Genomic DNA, 9,887 nt, shown 5'->3' with positions numbered 1-9,887 from the left:
ACCAGTCCTTGCCGGGGTGCCTCCTCTGCAACCAGGACCATCTCTTTGCCAATTGTCCCTTCCGCTGCCCCTACCAGGAGGGAGAGGAGGAACTGCCGCAGGAGAGGAAGGTGAGGAGGTGGCAGAGAAGGGGAAAGGGGAAGAGGAAGGCAGAGGTCCCACCGCTGTCTCCACAGCCGCACCAGTCCCCTGCAAGTGAGGGAGAGCCGCACCAGTCCCCTGTATCAAGGGGAGACTACACACCGCTCCCACCTCCACCACCAGGAGACTACACGCCGCTCCTACCTCCATGGGCAGGAGCAGAGCAGCAGGAGCTGCCTCTGCCTCCGCCACCTCCACCGGCAGGAGCAGAGCAGCAGGAGCTGCCTCTGCCTCCGCCACCTCCACCGGCAGGGGGAGAGCAGCAGGAGCTGCCTCTGCCTCCGCCACCTCCACCGGCAGGGGGAGAGCAGCAGGAGCTGCCTCTGCCTCCGCCACCTCCACCGGCAGGGGGAGAGCAGCAGGAGCTGCCTCTGCCTCCGCCACCTCCACCGGCAGGCGCAGAGCAGCAGGAGCTGCCTCTGCCTCCGCCACCTCCACCGGCAGGCGCAGAGCAGCAGGAGCTGCCTCTGCCTCCGCCACCTCCACCGGCAGGGGGGAGAGCAGCAGGAGCTGCCTCTGCCTCCGCCACCTCCACCGGCAGGGGGAGAGCAGCAGGAGCTGCCTCTGCCTCCAGCCACCTCCACCACCAGCAGAGGGTGAATGCCTGCTGGGTCCCTGTCCACCAGCAGAGGGTGAATGCCTGCTGGGTCCCTTCCTCCACCAGCAGAGGGTGAATGCCTGCTGGTATCACTTCCCCCACCAGCAGAGGGTGAATGCCTGCTGGTATCACTTCCCCCACCAGCAGAGGGTGAATGCCTGCTGGGTCCCTGTCCACCAGCAGAGGGTGAATGCCTGCTGGGTCCCTGTCCACCAGCAGAGGGTGAATGCCTGCTGGTATCCTGTCCACCAGCAGAGGGTGAATGCCTGCTGGTATCACTTCCCCCACCAGCAGAGGGTGAATGCCTGCTGGTATCACTTCCCCCCACCAGCAGAGGGTGAATGCCTGCTGGTATCACTTCCCCCACCATCACGAGGAGAGGAGCTGGAGCTTCCTCTGCCTCCACCTCCATCAGGGGGAGAGGAGCAGGAGCTGCCTCTCCCTGCACCACAAGGGCCAGGACTAGATGCTGGCGGTCCTCAGCAGCCCTTGCATAGGCTGCTGAGGGAAGCACGGGGAAGAACCTCCCGGCTGCAGTGGCCGAAAAGAGGGCCAACACCCGCACCCCAGCTTGTCCTGACTGCCAGCCTCGCTTCGCCCAAGGATGCCAGCCTCGCTTCGCCCAAGGATGCCAGCCTCGCTTCGCCCAAGGATGCCAGCCTCGCTTCGCCCAAGGATGCCAGCCTCGCTTCGCCCAAGGATGCCAGCCTCGCTTCGCCCAAGGATGCCTCTGCATCGCCTGGGGTTGCCCGCCGCTCTGCATCGCCTGGGGTTGCCCGCCGCTCTGCATCGCCTGGGGTTGCCCGCCGCTCTGCATCGCCTGGGGTTGCCCGCCGCTCTGCATCGCCTGGGGTTGCCCGCCGCTCTGCATCGCCTGGGGTTGCCCGCCGCTCCGCATCACAGCCGGAAGTACTGTGGCCGGAACCCCACGAAGGGGAGCTGCCGGCCACGAAGAAGGGGGAGGAGGTCTGGAGACCGCCAACCCCAGCAGCAGTTTCGCTGCCGGAGGAGGGGGAGGAGGTCTGGAGACCGCCAACCCCAGCAGCAGTTTCGCTGCCGGAGAAGGGGGAGGAGGTCTGGAGACCGCCAACCCCAGCAGCAGTTTCTCCGCCGGAGATCGTGGGGGAGGTCCGGAGACCTGCTCCCTCTGCAGTTTCTTCCCTGCAGGAAGAACGGTGGTTGAAGCCCCACCAAGGGGAGCTGCCGGCGCCGAAGGAGGGGGAAGGTCAGGAGACCACACCCCAAGCAGCCTTTCCGCTGCTAGGACTACCCTGGCAGGAGAATGCTACCCTGCTGACAGCATTACGACCTGTGGGCCCCTGGAAGCCTCTGGTCCTGGCCAAGGACTTTGGGCGGGACTTTTGGGCTTTTAAGGGGGGAGGTGGCCATTGAGGCCATGTGTGCTTTGCACAGGAGGGGGTATATGTAACAAAGTGCCCGCCCCTGTGTATTATCTGTTATGTGTTGCGTGTGGTGTGTTTAAATGTTGGTGTATAGACATTGGTACACGGGATATAAACGGGTCTGTGTAACACGAGTGTTTAAAAATGTATATGTGTATTTAGGCACGAGGATTGCACAGCACTTCACGTGCAAGTAAAATGTAGTAATATGTGAGCACGGGGAATTGCACTTTATTAATTCACGTGCTGGGATTCAAGTGAATAATTAATTGGTAATTGAATCCCAGCACAATAGTATATATAGATGCACGTTGGCACATACTGGGGTTGGGTGTTCGGTGAGCGGAGAACGGGATTGGAGACGGAGGAAATAAGCAGTAGTAGTATAATAAGAGGAGAAAGTATCCGCTCACCGTGTTTGTCAGTGTCTGTCCGTGCACCGTTTCGTTAAGTTTAGTCTGTTTTCGTTTGTCTATTTATTTTGGCGTAGAGTGCCGTGTCCTGTGTTTTTCGTGTTTGTGTAAACCTTTTATTTGGTATTAAACCGGTGCCAACAGGCGTCTTCATCACTTCATTTCATCCGTCCTGTGTTTTGTGTATTTCATTCCTTTTCCTGGTTCTGACGCCGCCCACTTCGGCCGTCTCTGTGACACTATAACATCAGCATTCTCTATTCTACTATCCCACTGTTTCCAGCCAATAACTAAACCTGTGATTGGATAACAGGCAGGAACAGCCAGCACCAGTTCCAACACAATGCCAAACCTCCCTAGTAACAAACCCTTTGTAACAATATACAGTGCCTATAGAAAGTCTACACCCCCTTTTAAAATGTTCATCTTTTGTTCCCTTATAGCCTGGAATTAAAATGAATTAAAATAGTTTTTTTATTTATTTATTTATCTACACATCCTACCCCACAGCTTCCAACTGAACAAAAAATATTCCAGAGATTTGTAGAATATGAATTAAAAATAAAAACTGAAAGAGCCTGGTTGGATAAGTGTCCACCCCCCTTGTATTAGCAATTCCAAATTAGCTCATGGGTATTCAGTCGCCTTCAAAATAACACACCAAGTTATGTGGCCTTCATCTGTGGAAAAATTGAGTGATTCACATGATTTCAGGATAAATTCAACAGTTCCTGTAGGTTCCCCCTGCTGGGTAGTGCATTTCAAAGCAAAGACTCAACCATGAGTCCCAAGTCGCTTTCAAAAGAACTCTGGGACAAAGTTGTTGAAAGGCACAGTTCAGGGGATGGGTATAAAAAAATATCAAAGGCCTTGAAAATCCCTTGGAGCATGGTCAAGACGATTATTAAGAAGTGGAAGGTGTATTGCACTACAAAGACCCTGCCTAGATCAGACCATCCCTCCAAACTGGATGACAGAGCAAGAAGGAGAATGATCATATAGAGAGGCTACCAAGAGGCCAATGGCAACTTTGCAAGAGCTACAGACTTTTATGGCCAAGACTGGTCAAAGTGTGCATGTGACAACAATATCCCAAGCACTCCACAAAAAAGTCCTGTATGGTAGGGTGGCAAGAAAGAAGCCATTACTCAAGAAAGCCCACCTTGAATCCCGTTTGAAGTATGCAAAAAAAAACTGAGATTCTGTAGCCATGTGGCAAAAAGTTTTGTGGTCTGACAAAACTAAAATGGAACTTTTTGGCCTAAATGCAAAGCGTTATGTTGGCCGTAAACCCAACACGGCGCATCACTCATAGAATGCCATCCCTGCTGTGAAGCATGTGATGGGGATGTTTCTCATCGGCAGGAACTGGGGCTGGGATGGAAGTTCACCTCTCAGCAGGACAACGACCCAAAGCACACAGTCAGAGCTACACTGGAGTGGCTAAGGAGCAAAAAGGTAAATGTTCTTCAGTGGCCCAGTCAGAGCCCTGGCCTAAATCCAATCGAAAATTTGTGGCATGACTTGAAGATTGCTGTCCATCAACACTCCCCAAGGAACTTGACAGAGCTTGAACGGTTTTGTAAAGAATGGTCAAATATTGCCAAATTTAGGTGTGCAAAGTTGGTAGAGACCTATCCCAACAGACACAGCTGTAATTGCTGTAAAAGTTGCTTCTACCCAGTGTGAACTCAAGGGAGTGGAGAATTATCCAAATATGAGCTTTCAGTTTTGTATATATATATTTCTCAATAAGAACCTTTTTTCCCATTAACAGGGTGCAGTATGGTGTGTAGATAAGTGGAAAAAAATCCTCATTTAAGTGCATGAAACTATGAGGCACTGATACAACAAAATGTGAAAAAAAGTTAAAGGGGGTGTAGACTTTCTATAGGCACTGTATGTCTTAATAAAGGTGGAACTGAAGGTTCTTAAGTAACTGTAAATATATATTTTTACTTAAAACACATGAAATATGGCTTAATTTAATAATATAACATATCCCTAGGATTCTTCAAAAATATGCTTGACAGTGCTTATTGGACAGATAAAGAAAAGGAAATAGACTATTTAAAAATTTTCAAAGTATTATTTATTCAGAAGTTACATAATTAAATAAAAGGTCAAGATAAGAGCAAAACTTCAAAACATACCAAACATTACACAATTTTATATATCAAATATCACCAAATAGTATCAAAATTCTAACTCTATACACTGTGAATTTCAATAAAATGCATAATTACCCATCCTTTATATTGAGTAGATCTGAGCAGGAGTCTGACTTCAGTTATGAATTTTAAAGAAAAGAGGTTTAATGTCTTTACATGCTGAGACGTAGTTCTGTCATTAACCTTTTAGGTGATCAATAAACTGCTTTTTCAGTACACAATCCAAAGTCATTCCAGAATTTACTACCATTTGCAGTTACATTGTCTTGCATATCAGTGTTTTCATTAACAGATATAGCAAGGTCTTACAAATACTAAGACCTTTTACCTCAGAACTGCTAAAGTACTGCAAACATTACAAACAAGCACCTCGCTTAGCATTGGAAGTTTTATCCTTACAGGTCCTGACGAATTATTTTAAACAGAAGCTTTTGGCAATTGTAACAGGACAACATGGTGAATTATTTTTAAGTAGTGAGCAAGAGAAAGAGGGCAAGAGATCCTGTTTTCCTGGAAAATCCACAAATAAAGTAGGAGATGCACTCAGTAAGCCAGACAGTTTTTCAGATACCATTTGAAAAAAATATGTTGAATAAAAAGAAAAATCTTTTAGTTCTGCTGTGAAACGAAAGCACCGATGAGCAAATGTTGCAAGATGCAGTCTTTTTTTCTTCATTCTGAGATATTGTGAAATATTGATGTGTTGTATATATATATATATATATATATATATATATATATATATATATATATATATATATATATATATATATATATATAGAACGGGTAAAGTTTAAATTACACAGCAGGCTTGTTCACTTAGTTTTAAAGTAAAACAAAGAATGTATAGAATTGTATGTTTTGTTTGAAATCCCAGAAAGCTGGCAACACTTAGATACTATTATTTAATACGAATGCTTGTAATAAATTAGGGATAATACCATGTGATATTTCTAGCTGCTAGCCACAAGACTTAGTTTACAGGAACATTGTGAGCTCTGATGGGCTGAAAAGCGTATTCCCATTATAAAATGGCTTATGATTGTGTAGCTCTGTAGTTTTTTTTTTTTTTTGTAGTATAGTTTTTGGGTTTTTTTATTCGTATTTTTTGGCAAAAGAAAATGCTGTAGGGCGTATCGCATTTTGAAAGAATTTTACTAGGAGTATCACTGTCAAAGTAAATTCATTTTTAAACATTTGGTCCTTGGTCCTATTCTATCTTTGTAATATATTGTATTGCCTGCATCTCCAGTAAACGCTAATTTGGTTTACATTACTAGTTTCTGTATTTTGTTCATCCATTGTAGTCACACCTAATGACACCTCATTTATTCGCAGATTTCACACATCGGTGGACCATGTCCCCCAAGCGTGCGGATAAACGGAGTTCCACTGCATATATACAGTGAGTGTACAAAACATTAGGAACACCTTCCTAATATTAGGTTACACCCCCTTTTGCCCTAAGAACAGCCTCAATTTCTTCGTTGCATAGACTCTACAAGGTGTTGAAAGCGTTTCACACGGATGCTGGCCCATGTTGACTCCTATGCTTCCCACAGTTGTGTCAAGTTGGCTGGTAGTGGATCTCTACCCCCCGAATAGCTTGTTCCATCTCATCCCACAGATGCTCAATTGGATTGAGATCTGGTGACTGGGCAGGCCACTGCAGTAAGCTGAATTCACTGTCATGTTCGTGGAACCATGCCTGGACAATCTTAGCCTTGTGGCATGGGGCATTATCCTGCTGAAAAAATCCATTGGCAGATGGATACACTGCTGCCATGAAGGGGTGCACCTGATTGGCAGTGATCTTCAGATATCCTGTGGCATTCAAACGTTGCTCCACTTTTATCAAGGGGCCCAATGTGTGTCATGAAAACACACCCCACACCACCACCACCAGCCTGCGGCATGATGGATGTATGTACTCATGTGGTTTTCTCCATACCCTAGTCCTCCCATCAGCGTGAAACAGCAGGAACTGGGATTCAACAGACCAGGCAATGTTTTTCCAATCCACCAGTGTCCACTGTTTATGTTCCTTAGCCCACTGCAACCGCAGTTTCTTGTGTTTTGCTGAAAGAAGTGGAACTCTGTTAGGTCGTCGGCTGCCATACCCCATTCATGTCAAGGTACGACGAGTTGTGCATTCTTTTATGGGTCTTTCGGCACCAATGTGTTACTGGACTGTCATTTGACTAACTGTAGCCCGTCTGTTGCTCTGTATAATTCGTATCAGCCTCCTTTGGCCTCTTTCATCAATGAGCCGCTTTCATCAAAAAACCAGCAGCGTTGCTGTTCTTGACACACTCAAACCGGCACGCCTGGCACCTACTACCATACCCCATTCAAAGGCACTAAAATCTTTTGTCTTGCTCATTTACCCTCTGAATGGGACACATACACAATACATGTCTCAACTGTGTCAAGGCTTAAAAATCCTTCTTTAACCTGTCTCCCCTTCATCTACACTGATTGAAGTGGGTTTAACAGGTTACATCAATAAGGGATCATTTCACCTGGATTCACAATATATATATATATATATATATATATATATATATATATATATATATATATATATATATATATATCAAAACAAAAACAAAAAAATCACACAAACACTAAGAAGTTTAAGAAGTTTAGAGCACTCTAAATCTAAATATTATGAAAGGTGCGTTTTGGGGTTTTTTTTTTTTGTTATTACCTGATAATAATGACAGCACAAGTAGTGGCAAGGGACAATCATCTGGGTGAAGGAGTACTTTATTCTCTTTATGGGAGAGTATGCCAGTGTCTAATCTAATTTTGTATTTACAGCTGTGGCGAGGGATGTATCTTTTACAAAACAATATGGCAAGTAAAAAACCATTATACGTTTTGGGTTAACATTTTGATAATATAGGGGAATGCGCAGGGACAACGCTCAAAGTCATTGTGGTAGCACTCCAGGGAGTGGTCTGTCCCAAGAGACTAATTCTGTGCAGTTAAATATTACAGTAAATACTGTAATAAGTATAGTGTATTGTTTATTGCAATAAACATGGCCTTGAAAGTATTGCAGACTAGGTCAACACCAAATCAGATGGTCTGGAACCCTCACCATATATTTTCTGCAAATGCAAATTCAAATTAAAATGTCTATACTATGGTTTACAACGCAATAGCCCTTAAACAATAATAATATTCAGTAACACGTGTTTAACATTAAAAATCTTTGAACTACAATTGTGACTGAAAACACTACTAAAACAACAAAATAAAAACACTGCACAATTAGGCCTAGGTTCCAAATAACATTTGTTGTGAGTCAGGTATTGATATAAACGTAGCCTGAATTAATAACAATAATAATAATAATAATAATAATAATAATAATAATAATAATAATAATAATAATAATAATAATAAAGCATAACTAACCATATGGAATCATATAGGAAAGGCTACCAATATTTAACTAAAAGTATAAACTGATTTAATATAATACTACAACCATACCTGATAGACTGCTCATAATAAGTTATATTGTCCAGTTTTCTCACACAGCTAATTAAGTCAAGAGTGCCATATTGCTACTACTAGTGAAAAATTTTTGTAAACTTGAGGTGACTTTGGCACTGATACAGCTGTAGTCCCATTCAGATGTTGGCAAACGTTCCCAGTTAAATCGAGGAGTGTAAAATGCAGTACATACTTGTTTGTTAGGTAATGTTATCCAGCAAACAGTAAGACAAAACAGAGACCGACAACAGTGCGCATGCGTAAGGCCACGTACCACGTTCCCGTGAAGCGTCGAGCAGTTGTGTGTGCTTTGCTTTTTGCCTGTCTGTACTGTAGGCAAAAGCAGTGAGGTTCTGCAATGGCAGGACAGCAGTTTCACTACGATGACAGCGGCAACACATTCTTCTACTTCCTCACGTCCTTTGTGGGACTCATCGTCATCCCGGCTACCTACTACTACTGGCCCCGACATCACAACGGGGGTGAGGCGCTGAATCTTCGGAAAACCAGTGTTCGGGTAGCTAGGGGACGAGACAGTGTTAGGTAGCTGGCAGGCCAGAATGCTGTCCCTTATTAGAACATCATGCCTATCATTTGGCATACAGGTGTGGTTAGGGATGTTAAGGTACCGTCGCAGCAGAATAAGGTGACACTTGGAAAAGTCAATAACTAATAATGACATGACGCTGCGTGTAACACAAAATATGGATAACTTATTGTGAACTAAATAAACAGCGTGTACTACCTGTTTAAATGGCCGTAAGAAAGTGTATAGTTTTTGTGTTGTGAAACAGAAATGACAATGTTACAGTATTTTATCAGGATGAGATTCATTTTACAGTTTGAACGAACCCAAAAAGTTACATTATGTCTATTTGTCACGTGCCCTTACTGTACAGCTAGTGCATGTTGACTTAAAGATTCAACTAAGCTAATAATTCATCATTTAATTCCAATGTTTGTGAAACGCTTTTTATGTTTGTCGTTCAAATTTGGTTTAAAGCAAAACATTTTGAAACTCCTTTTGCCAGGTTGTTCAAAATCTGTGTTACCTGGGTGGAGCTGCTAGATGCACAGCAAGAAGTATATGTAGGGAGAGTTGTCTGTAGGGAAGGTGACAGTTAGACTATTATTATTATTATTATTATTATTATATTATTATTATTATTACTATTATTTAGCAGTGTTTCTTATAAGCATAGTGTTCCTTATTACATGTAGAATTACATTTTTTTTTTTACTTTTATTTATTTTTGTTTGTTTTTGTTTGTTTGTAAAAGCCAATATTGGGTGACACATTCTACAAGATTATAGATTTTTCTGTTTTAATTGGCCAGGTATCAGTTTTGGAAATTATCAGATTGGGAAACAGACTCCCCAAGATGTCTTACCACCTTGCACCCACCTGAGGAGTGTCCACGAAGTATGGTGAAAGCAAAGCAGGAATTTGTGCAGTAGATCTACATTCATTTGAATGTCCATGCAGCTGCCACTCAACTGTCCAAAATGTGTTTATCTAAAACCTTGAAATACGAATACATTTGCCATATGTCACATATTCAAACCTAATTATTTTCAGCAGCCAATTAGAACAAAATGTGTGTCATCCAACTGGCAAAGACAATTGAGTTTCGACTGCAATTGGTTAGATGAA

The 9,887-nt window shown here is 43.8% G+C and overlaps 1 pseudogene; it reads left to right on the top strand.

Annotated features, from left to right (window-relative positions):
- The first annotated feature begins 8,574 nt into the window (after positions 1-8,574).
- The window catches only part of LOC121317717, a 28,434-nt pseudogene continuing 27,121 nt past the window's right edge, over positions 8,575-9,887 (top strand).

Source organism: Polyodon spathula, chromosome 6, assembly GCF_017654505.1.
Source record: "Polyodon spathula isolate WHYD16114869_AA chromosome 6, ASM1765450v1, whole genome shotgun sequence".
In the NCBI taxonomy this organism is placed as follows: Eukaryota; Metazoa; Chordata; class Actinopteri; order Acipenseriformes; family Polyodontidae; genus Polyodon; species Polyodon spathula.
This window is presented reverse-complemented; position numbering and strand designations above follow the sequence as displayed.